Here is a 9,043-nt window from a genome sequence, read left to right as displayed (position 1 = left end):
GAAGGTGTTTTATCCATACATGGCCTTCATGCAAACTGAATTTCTCTGCACTGATTGGAAAATATATTCATTTGCATTTTAAGAATCTGAAAATTGATCACAGGGAGTCAGAACGGTTTACAATATACCAATAAAAATCACTGGTAAGTAGTATGAGGTGGATGCATGTCTGACAATCATAGCTGCGCGTGTATAAAATATGGACTGGCATGCATGGATTCGTGTGTGTGTGTGCATATGCACACATGGACACAGAAGTAAAATTCAGGAGACTTTTGATTATAGCCAGGATTTGAACTGACATGTGGGCAGAACATGTATTAACAGGAAATAAACAACCCTTAATAAAGGAGAGATAACAATTGTATGTTGTATAGATTATTAAAATCCAGCTTTCTGTTACTATAACATAAATGCAAAGAACCATTATTGAAGTCACTCTGGATTTATATTGGTGTTGATGGCTAAACAATTATATTTAGAGTTTTACTTTTAAGAATTGGATGTAGGTACAGTAGATATGCATTAGAATAATGGTCCAGGGGAATTGCAAGGGTTAATTGGTTTCTAAGAGCCTGTTTGTGACACAGTTTCCTTCAAGGCCCACTGTTTCTGAAGCCAGCAGACACACAGGTTGGGAAATTGAAGACATGTACCACAATGTTCCATAACATTAACAGCGTACCCAAACAGAGATAAGGGACTCTGCAGCATTGATGCCAGGTCACAGTGCCCAACTGCAGAGCCCTTGGGATTTCTGGTTTTGTTGGACAGACCAAATTAGGAGACTTCAGTAATTAGCCAAATTGAGGTGTATATATGTCATGGGTTTGTTGGAACAAAGGAATATGCTGACAAAACAGAATGTAAACAATATGATGACCACAGGGAGATTAATCAATGATGCCCAGAGATGAAGAGTCATCAGAGGAGAAAAAGGATACAGAAGAAGGGATTTCAGAGCAGTAAAGGGTCCCCAAGAGGGGAACACCAGCCCAGCCTGGACAGAGGGCACATCACCGGCTCATCTCACTGGGGTGGGGGGTGGGCCTCCAGGTTGCTGGCATCTGACATTCAAGAGAGAACCTCAGGGTGAAGCTTGCATACCAGCTAGACACATTTTCCCTCTGTGTCAGCCCTGGCACTGGTAGGTACAGAATGGTTTGCATTATTCTTATCTGCTATAACTGTGTATCAATAAAATTGGCCTATTATTGAATGGAAAAGTTGTGGTTGGTCTGAGGGTTTGGGTCCACCCAGAACAAGGTATCTGGGTCTTAAATCCAGTACCAACAGGTATAACTGAAGTCAATACATTGGGTATGACTGAATAGCTGCTTGAGAAGAATTGCTAATGTTTGAATAACTAATAACCACATGACATATGTATGCTCAAGGAAGTTGGATTGATACCAATTCTGACCACCCTTTTATGGATCATCTCTGTTTCTAATTTACTAGTACCAGCCTGTTAAAAAAAAAATGAGGCCTATTCTTACTCCCAAATTCATGTAGTCCATTGTAGATAAAAAATTAAAGATGTCTAATATAAATTGGAATCTAAGCCCCATTTTCAAAAATGACTTGGAACTTTACAGCTTGAGATTTATCTTGCCTAGGACTGTAGGACAAAGTTTCCAACGTTATTTAGATGCCTAAAGATGCAAACAGGTACATAGTAAGATTTTTGAGAAATGAAGCTGGCGAAAGGTATATAGCCATTTTTTAAAAACCCACTGAATGGACCTATATGCCATGCTAGGCATATAAGTAATCTCATAAATCCAGATACAGAAACCAAATTCATTCTGACATTATTTTAAAAGGCCTGCTAAGCCCCTCTCTCCAAGTTTAGGTGCTCCAATATCTTTGAATACCTGCCTCTTAAGGACTCTTGAAAATGTTCAGTGTTCTGCAAATGCCAATGCTGGTGCCACTTCCTTTAAAAGAAAAATAATCCCTTTATGATCTTCTTAAGTGTATAAAACAGTGAAAGTGTTTTGTAGAAAGTGGAACATAAATATATTGGAATCAATGGCCTTTTTCTCACACTAGCTTGAAGGCTTGTTTACTATTTTCACTCATTTTTTTTTAAGTGAAGAAAGTTGATTGAGTAACAATTAGAGAGAGGCAGTTTAGTTATGCTAAATACCTGAAAGAGTATTTCCTTAGACAGAACTTTATTCAATATTACAGCTCTTCATTTTTCAGAACTGGATGGGAACCTCAGCAAAAAAAATTCCCCTTAATAACTCCTTTGCTTCCATTTGGAGCCAGGGAATGGAACAAGTACATGAGAGGAAGAAGGCAAGTGAGGAAATAAAAGTTTACTAAATCTATTCCAACTTTACAAAATGGTTCAGTTCAGGCTTTGGACAAATAAACAGAAGGTTTATTTTTCCATGCTGCTTTGCCCACCTTTAAGCACCAAAGTATGATTTTTCACTGATCTTGGTAGGAGGTGTGATTGTGGGACAGTGCATTAGATCCCATCATATCTTATTGCCAGGACCGGAAACAGGCACTGGTGAACTGGGCAGGTGCCTGGGGCTTGGACAGAAAGGGGGCCCAAAAATTAAATAAAATGTAACAAAAAAATCATTGTCTCTAGCGAAGGGGGGCCCCGATAGTAAAATTTCACCCGGATTTGCCAGGAGTCTAGGTCTGGCACTGCTTATTGCTGAGCTCTCCCTGCTATGGATAGAAGCAAGTTCCCATGACTGGGAGCTCCTTCAACTGAGGAGCTCCCAGTTGCAGGGGTACCCCATGCATACTGAGGGCTGAGAGATGGCAGCTGCCACAATCTCCCAGCCAGAGGGATGTGTGAAGCTTCAGGGAATGGATGATCACAGCTGCCATGGTTTCCCAGTCCTGGGGGTTTCATGCACTCCTGAGGCTGGGAGACTGCGACGACTGCAGTCTAGTCCCATGGACTCCACTTGCCCTTAGGGCTGGGAGATTGGAGCTGTGCCCCACTGTGGAAGTCTGCCAGGGCCCAGAGATAGCAGCTTCTGGGGCTGAGAGTCCTGTCAGTTGTGGGATTCCCAGCTTTGTCTGGGGATGGTGCACCCCTGCAGCTCAGAGCCCAGAGGCAGTGGAGACCCTGCTACACATGCAAATTAAAGCTGGATACCAACCAGTTATAAAGTTAGTTCAGGTTTTTAGGTCTAACTTTATAGTTGGTTGGACCTTTTTATGGTGTGATAGGTACTTTGCACTTGTAGCTGGTTTCAATTAATTATAAAATAGAGGGGCATGGGGTTAGAACCATTCTGATTTGAAAGCGCAGACTTTGTTTATTCATGTCCTTTCCACCTACATATACATCTCCCCTTCCTTAAAGCAACAATTTAGTTGGAAAATATTTTGAGCCTGAAAAGATGATTTGATTTCTTAGAACCCCTGTCCTCTCCATTTCCAAGCAGCAACCTAGACCAGAATTACTGATCCATACGAATCAACACTTAACCTTTCATTTCTTTCTACAATTATTTTGGAAAAATATGCATTTCTAATAATTATTAAACTGAGATTCTACCTTCCCAGAACACACAGCCCTTGGGTATAACAACCCCTAAACTAGTGAGAAATTAGAATTCTGCTTCAGGTTTTGCATCTTAGGCTCATTTGCACTAATTGCATTTGAATATGTCCCAAGACTTTCTCAGCAGCAACCTGTGTTTGCAGAATGGATGAAATGCAGTGGTTTCCAGGGTTTCATACTCATTCTGTTAGGTAGTTTCATGTGCTGCTGGTAACACAAGGATTCAGTGTCTGTAACAAAACTTTGTGTCTGTAACCTGAATTAAACTACCTCTAGTACTAGAGAGACTGTAGCCTCAGTTACCATTCCAACCATGTTTGCAAGCCTGATTTTTTGGTGCCTTTTCTAGCCTTCACTCTTGTACTCCTGTGTCCAAATTCTGTACTGAAGTTGTTGCACATATGTCCATATTAGAAGACCTTGTTATAACACTGGTTAAAAGAAACAGTTCTAGTTTTACAGGCTGAGCCTTAGCAGTATTCCATAGGCTAATACCTTGAGACATGGCTAAAATCCTCGACTGAAACATTCCTCCTTCAAAATGAAGAATTAAGGTACTTCAATTTCAGTGGGTTTATGCAAGATTTTAGCCTGGATATCGAACACAGTTAAGAATCTGTTACAGAAACATATGGAAACTTGTGGTATCCATGTTTGGGACTGTGTTATTACCATATCCTTTAATTCTATTTTATTTGTAATGTTAGACGGACTCTACTCTGCTCTCAAATTTACAGTACCACCGTATGCACACAGTGGCTCAAAATGAAGACGTCAAAAACAGAAGTTAACACTGCCAAACTAAAGCATTTAATGCTCTGAAGCCAAGAAAACTGGAAATCTGTAATGCAACATTTTGAAGGGAAACATTCCCTTCTCCTGAAGGATAGTAATATGATGGTCAGAGGTAGAGTACAAGGAGATGGGGAAGGTTTAATTTCTCTGTGGACAAACTCTGTGCCACTAACTCAAAGAGTTTTCTCTGAGATGGGTAGGCTTCAGAAAAGGTTTCTAAATGTTATTGTCTTTAGCAGGTTTATTAAGGGGATGGAAGAGATTGGGAAGTATATGAAGACCTCACTGATATTCTTAGAGCAGGGGAGGGCAAATTATGGCCTGAAGGCCAGCCAGGCAATTTCATCCAGCCTGCCAGGTAATTGTACCCCTCCCAGCCCGTGTGCCTCACTCTCTCTCGTGGGTGGAAGGGCCCGGCCTGGCCAGTACACAGCTTACGGGCGGGGCTGCAGCCACCAGGGGACGTGCTAGGATTCCCTGGCATCCCACTCTCTCTGGGCAACAGGTCGGGAAGTGGCAGGAGGAACGGGGGCAAGGGTGCTGCAGCTGGGTGGGTGTGTGGAGCATGGGCTAGCATGGATCTTAAGTGGGCAGGATGTGGGTGTGAGGGAGGATGCGGGGTGTGGGAAATCTCCACACACTCCCCTCATGGCTCACAGCCCCTGCTGCTGGTGGCAGCAGTAGCAGCAGATGAGGGCACTCGGGGTGCCGATTGTCCGTGTGGGTGCTGCTGCTCGGTGGCACATGGCTCTGGCCAGTGCTGCATGTGGGGGCAAGGAGTGCAGCTCAGCTGGCCCAACAGGTGCTGCTGCCTGGAGGTATGCAACCCCAGCCAGTGCCAAACGTGGAGGCCAGGAGCACAGCACAGATAGCCTGCCTCTATCATGGCACTCATGTGCCAGTGGGGAAGCCCTGTGCAGTGGAGCTGGCTGTGATCCCTGCTCCCTGCAGTGTGGGTCCCAGGACTCCATTGGAAGTAGAAGGGAGCCCTTCCTCCCTGCTTCCCAGTGGAGTCCTGGGACCTGCATGGCAGGGGGCAGGGAAGGCAGCTGGCTCCATCTCAAGGGGCTTCCCTGACTGGTGCATAAGTGCCAGGAGCTGCATGTGTGTTGGGTGGAGCCCTGCACAGTAGAGGTAGGCTAGCTTGGTGGCGCTCCTTGACCCCATGTGCAGCACTGGGTGGAGCCGTGCATTGCTGGGCAACAGCATCTACTTGGGCCACAAGCAGCCTCAGTGCCTGCTGCTGCTGGTGGTGGGGGCTGTGCGGCATGGGAGGGAGTGTGTGGGGGGGTCCCAATACTCCAACCACCCTTTCTCACATCCAACTAGTGCCACATACCCACAACCTGCTCCCACAGCCACCCCACATATGCATACCCACAACATACCCTGTTGCCCCCACACTCACAGCCACACCCCCTCACAAACCTCCCACCAACACATACCTCTTCACACCTCACTACACACACACACACACACAATATGCAGAAGTAAGACTTTATTTTTGAGTTATGCAATCACCTCTATATACAGTATGCAGACACATATCAAGCCACACACATTTTTTTGTAATAAATAAAATTAAAATATGTTATAGTAGGCGTTTTGACTTTTAGTATACGATTTGGTTTTTTTCTGGTTCCAAGATGGGAAGCTCTACCCCACCCTCCCAAAAGGAGTACCTTTGTGGGGCAGAGGGAGGGGGTTCTGGTGGCAAAGGCCAGGGGCTAGGGGTGGACTTCTGTTCCAAATATTGCAAGCACGGGGCAAGCCACGTATCAAGGCATGGGGCTACCCTTGTGGCCCTCGACAGCTCACCAAAACTCATTAAGCTGAAATGATTGTCCACCCCTGCCTTAGACTATTCAGTGATGTGGGAAAGTGTGTTAAAGCTGAATTGTGCAAATTGCTCACAGCCCACACTAAAGAGCAATGCAAGCGTGCCATCTCACCCTAGGTGGAGCAGCCAGAGAAATACAAGTATGTGCCTCTGGATTGGAAATTACCTTGCACCAATAAGCCAATGAGTTCTGCTGTCTCTAGTATAGAAGGGAATGAACAAAAACCAATGTCAATGTCACCAGTGTTTGCAAACAGATATTCCCTGAGTGTACGGGCCGTCCATAATCCTAACTCTTACAGAGGTTGCACTTGTGGGGTGGAAGGCTGTTCATGCTTTCCAGTATGAACAGGCAGAAAGTAGGATAGATTTAGGAGTTCACTTCTCATAAAGCTAGGATAGTTAGAAAACATTCTGAAAGTAGCATAGCTTTAGGAAAAACTTTCAAATGTAAGAAGTGTATGTGTCATGAGTATGTGCATTGTGTATGTGTGCACTGCTTCTCAGTGTCTTCCAGTGTTCAGGCCTGGCAATAATGGGGAATGAGCATCTTTTGGGCAGTTGCTGCTGAAGGTACTGTGAGTGTGACAATGAGTGGCTTCTTGTTTTTGCCCTTACCTGGAAAGCATCAGGCCTTTTTTTAAGCAGCCGGTTGGAAATATTCTTTCTTTTGTTTTTACTACAATACAGGCCTTTGTTAAATCCTCCTTTTACAGGGATACATGTATATAACCTGGTTTCTGTGCAACAAAGGTTATTTTATTGAGTGCTTTTTATGAATCTTAAAATACTTACAATTCTGAAAAACACTTGATCTTCCCCCAGAAGGCAGCCATTTTCAATGAGAATGCATACAGCACAGCCTGCTCTGAGGTCTCTAGAATATAGGGTCACGGCATAATGAGCAGGGATTCTGCTTTTCTCTGATAAAAAAAAAATCTCTAATTTTTGGATTTAAAAAGTAACCCAAAATCCACATTTGCCCGATTGTATATAGCTATATCTATATATTAGTGGTGTTTTATTTCAGTCATGGAAAAAATTGGATTTTGGGTTACTTTTTTTAATCCAAATATTGGAGGTTTCTTTTTTATCAGAGAAACCAGAATTCCTGATAATAAGTGAGGAAGAAGACATGTTAATAATGCCTCGATTCTGAAAAAATATGATCACCTGCAGTCTCATTGACACCAGTGGAAGTCTGAATAGTCAACAACTCTGAAAATCATGCCCCCTGTTTCCAACTGGAGTTCTCTTTTGACTCTGATAACACTACCAATATATATTTTTTCAAAGGTTAAACCACAAAGTAGCCATTAAAGTCAATGATTAAATCTGTTGCATCTATTTTCTGTTTTCAGCTAGAATTTTGTAAGGGGCTACCATTTTATATTTTACCTTTTTATTGCACTTGCCACTTTGCTACCATAATGAGCAGTAGCAACAGTTTCATATTCAGGTTGCATATTAGCAATTTAGAAGAACAAAAATGGCAGTTAGCTTGATAGTAATAAAAGTTAACCTCTGCACTATAATATAGGGACAACATTTGTGTGATATCCTGCCCCCACCAAAAAGAGGAAAAGATCAACTGTGAAGAACAGAGTTGAAGATATTAAGATTTTAAAGAATTTTTAAAAAATCCATTTTCCTTGTTTCCTTACAAGTCATTCTTTTATCATCCAAGAAGCCTAAATGGAAACTGATATTGCTACTTAATTAATTTCAGGCTCTGTGCATAAGGCGAATGCTATATATGTTCAGTGATACCCAAGTGCATTACACCTGGTGTGCTCTTCCCTTTCAAATAGTTAACATTTTAAGAAGTCTGAGTGCATATGTAAATATGTGGAAGGTTTAGTGTGGGGTGCTAAATATTTTTAAAGGTCTTCTGATATGCAGCTGACAGGTGTTTCTGATAATATCCCAACATTTGTGAGCATTGGAGCTGATGAGAAGGAGAAGTTTTAGATTTGACTAAGTCATCTTTCAGATGTGTTTTTTGGGAAATGGGTGACCTAACTCATGCCCTCACTCTGGTGGTTAGAGCACTGGTCTGGGATATGATAACATAGATATTTTTTTCTCTACCTCAATTAAAGGTATGTGGGAGGAAAGTCTCTGCCCTGAATGAAGCAGAGTAATGCCTTCAACATAGATCTCCTATGTTTTATACTAGTGTCTTAACCACCACAGTAGATGTACTTGCTGCAGTGTAGTTAAGGCTTTGTGGTTTTCAAGAATTTGATTCCATTCCAATGCAGAATGGAAACAAATTTACAAACCTTGAAAGTTGCTGTGAAAAATGCATTTGTCCTCCAATCAACACTAAGTGTGTACCTCATGTTGGTACAGTTTGCCCTTTAATTCACCTTATAATTCTGCCACCCACTTGCCATCTGTAAGCATTCTTGTTTCAGTAGGGTGAGGTACACTGCTGTTGTATTTGATGAACTAATGTTGTATCTACCATTTCCCCATAATAACTGTAGGACTATGATGCATACAGTATAGGTGTGAAAGTACTTCATAAGCAAGGATGAGTAATTGGGGGCATTCAAAAATATTCTTCAAGGATACAGTCCCCTCCCCCTGCTATACAATTCTTTTGAAAATGAATTAGATGCTTTTTTTGTGGCAATTGTTTTGGGATTAAAATTCGTTACATGAGTTTTCCTGCTGAGATATTTAATTATACATCTTCAGACTTACAGTACTACCGTTCTTGTAATAAGGCTTTAAAGGGGAGATGGTGTTAGTTGCCATGTTTTTTATATGTTTTTAAGCAATTAGAGTTTAGAGAATTAGCAGCTTTTGTACACTTCAGGTAAAATCAGTACAGGGCTTTGGGCGTTATCTACAAG

Source organism: Crocodylus porosus, unplaced genomic scaffold (assembly GCF_001723895.1).
Source record: "Crocodylus porosus isolate Cpor-Errol unplaced genomic scaffold, CroPor_comp1, whole genome shotgun sequence".
Lineage (NCBI taxonomy): Eukaryota > Metazoa > Chordata > Crocodylia > Crocodylidae > Crocodylus > Crocodylus porosus.
Note: the sequence above shows the minus strand (reverse complement) of the source record.